A 2,500-nucleotide genomic window follows, 5' to 3' on the forward strand; every position below is an offset into this window, starting at 1 on the left:
TAGGGGGTGCGACAATGGCGGCGGACAGTTTCAGAAATAGGGGGTCCAGATTGTCAAGCCCAGCTGATTTGTATGGGTCCAGGTTTTCCAGCTCTTTCAGAACATCTGCTATCTGGATTTGGGTAAAGGAGAAGCTGGGGAGGCTTGGGCGAGTAGCAGCGGAGGGGGCGGGGCTGTTGGCCAAGGTTGGAGTCGCCAGGAGGAAGGCATGGCCAGCCATTGAGAAATGCTTGTTGAAGTCTTCGATTATCACGGATTTATCGGTGGTGACCGTGTTACCTAGCTTCAGTGCAGTGGGCAGCTGGGAGGAGGTGCTCTTGTTCTCCATGGACTTTACAGTATCCCAGAACTTTTTGGAGTTAGAGCTACAGGATGCAAATTTCTGCTTGAAAAAGCTGGCCTTTGCTTTCCTGACTGTGGGGGAAAGGTGGGGGAAAGGGGGGGAGTGACAGGAGGGGAGAGGTGGAAATGGGGTGAGTGACATGAGGGGAGAGAGGGGGAAAGGGGGTTGGGAGAAAGAGGGGAGTGAGGGGAAAGGGGGTAGGCAGAAAGAGGGGGAGAGGGGGGAAGGGGGTTGGGGAAGAGGGGGGAAGGGGGTTGGGGAAGGGGGTTGGGAGAAAGAGGGGAGAGAGGGGGAAAGGGGGTTGGGAGAAAGAGGGGAGAGAAGGGGAAAGGGGGTTGGGAGAAAGAGGGGAGAGAGGGGGAAATGGGGTAGAGAGAAAGAGGGGAGAGAAGGGGAAAGGGGGTTGGGAGAAAGAGGGGAGAGAGGGGGAAATGGGGTAGAGCGAAAGAGGGGAGAGAAGGGGAAAGGGGGTAAGGAGAAAGAGGGGAGAGAGGGGGAAAGAGGGTAAGGAGAAAGAGGGGGTAAGGAGAAAGAGGGGAGATAGGGAGAATGAGGGGGGAGAGGGGGGAAGGGGGTTGGGAGAAAGAGAGAAGAAAGGGGGAAAAAGGGGGTTGGGGGAAAGAGGGGGAAAGGGGGTAAGGAGAAAGAGGAGAGAAAGGGGGAAAAGGGGGTAGGGAGAAAGAGGGAGTGACAGGAGGGGAGAGAGGTGGAAAGGGGGGAGTGACAGGAGGGGAGAGAGGGGGAAAGAGGGGGAGTGAAAGGAGGGGAGAGGTGGAAAGGGGGGAGTGACAGGAGGGGAGAGAGGGTGAAAGAGGGGGAGTGAAAGGAGGGGAGAGAGGGTGAAAGAGGGGGAGTGAAAGGAGGGGAGAGGTGGAAAGGGGGGAGTGACAGGAGGGGAGAGAGGGTGAAAGAGGGGGAGTGAAAGGAGGGGAGAGGTGGAAAGGGGGGGAGTGACAGGAGGGGAGAGTGGGGGAAAGGGGGGGAGTGACAGGAGGGGAGAGAGGGTGAAAGAGGGGGAGTGAAAGGAGGGGAGAGGTGGAAAGGGGGGGAGTGACAGGAGGGGAGAGAGGGGGAAAGGGGGGGAGTGACAGGAGGGGAGAGAGGGGGAAAGGAGGGGAGAGGTGGAAAGGGGGGAGTGACAGGAGGGGAGAGAGGGGGAAAGGGGGGAGTGAAAGGAGGGGAGAGGTGGAAAGGGGGGAGTGACAGGAGGGGAGAGAGGGTGAAAGAGGGGGAGTGAAAGGAGGGGAGAGGTGGAAAGGGGGGGAGTGACAGGAGGGGAGAGAGGTGGAAAGGGGGGGAGTGACAGGAGGGGAGAGAGGTGGAAAGGGGGGAGTGACAGGAGGGGAGAGAGGGTGAAAGAGGGGGAGTGAAAGGAGGGGAGAGGTGGAAAGGGGGGGAGTGACAGGAGGGGAGAGTGGGGGAAAGGGGGGGAGTGACAGGAGGGGAGAGAGGGGGAAAGGGGGGGAGTGACAGGAGGGGAGAGAGGGTGAAAGGGGGGGAGTGACAGGAGGGGAGAGAGGTGGAAAGGGGGGAGTGACAGGAGGGGAGAGAGGGTGAAAGAGGGGGAGTGACAGGAGGGGAGAGAGGGGGAAAGGGGGGAGTGACAGGAGGGGAGAGTGGGGGAAAGGGGGGGAGTGACAGGAGGGGAGAGAGGGGGAAAGGGGGGGAGTGACAGGAGGGGAGAGGTGGAAAGGGGGGGAGTGACAGGAGGGGAGAGAGGGGGAAAGGGGGGGAGTGACAGGAGGGGAGAGTGGGGGAAAGGGGGGGAGTGACAGGAGGGGAGAGAGGGTGAAAGGGGGGGAGTGAGAGGAGGGGAGAGAGGTGGAAAGGGGGGAGTGACAGGAGGGGAGAGAGGGTGAAAGAGGGGGAGTGAAAGGAGGGGAGAGGTGGAAAGGGGGGGAGTGACAGGAGGGGAGAGTGGGGGAAAGGGGGGGAGTGACAGGAGGGGAGAGAGGGGGAAAGGGGGGGAGTGACAGGAGGGGAGAGGTGGAAAGGGGGGAGTGACAGGAGGGGAGAGATGTGGAAAGGGGGGGAGTGACAGGAGGGGAGAGAGGTGGAAAGGGGGGAGTGACAGGAGGGGAGAGAGGGTGAAAGAGGGGGAGTGAAAGGAGGGGAGAGGTGGAAAGGGGGGGAGTGACAGGAGGGGAGAGTGGGGGA

At 61.0% G+C, this 2,500-nt stretch overlaps 1 protein-coding gene across 1 annotated transcript in view; it reads left to right on the forward strand.

The window, feature by feature from the left end:
• LOC139537963 (high affinity cationic amino acid transporter 1-like) overlaps window positions 1-2,500 on the forward strand; it is a 103,910-nt gene that overhangs the window by 46,977 nt on the left and 54,433 nt on the right. The window lies entirely within an intron of this gene.

Source organism: Salvelinus alpinus, chromosome 13, assembly GCF_045679555.1.
Source record: "Salvelinus alpinus chromosome 13, SLU_Salpinus.1, whole genome shotgun sequence".
Lineage (NCBI taxonomy): Eukaryota > Metazoa > Chordata > Actinopteri > Salmoniformes > Salmonidae > Salvelinus > Salvelinus alpinus.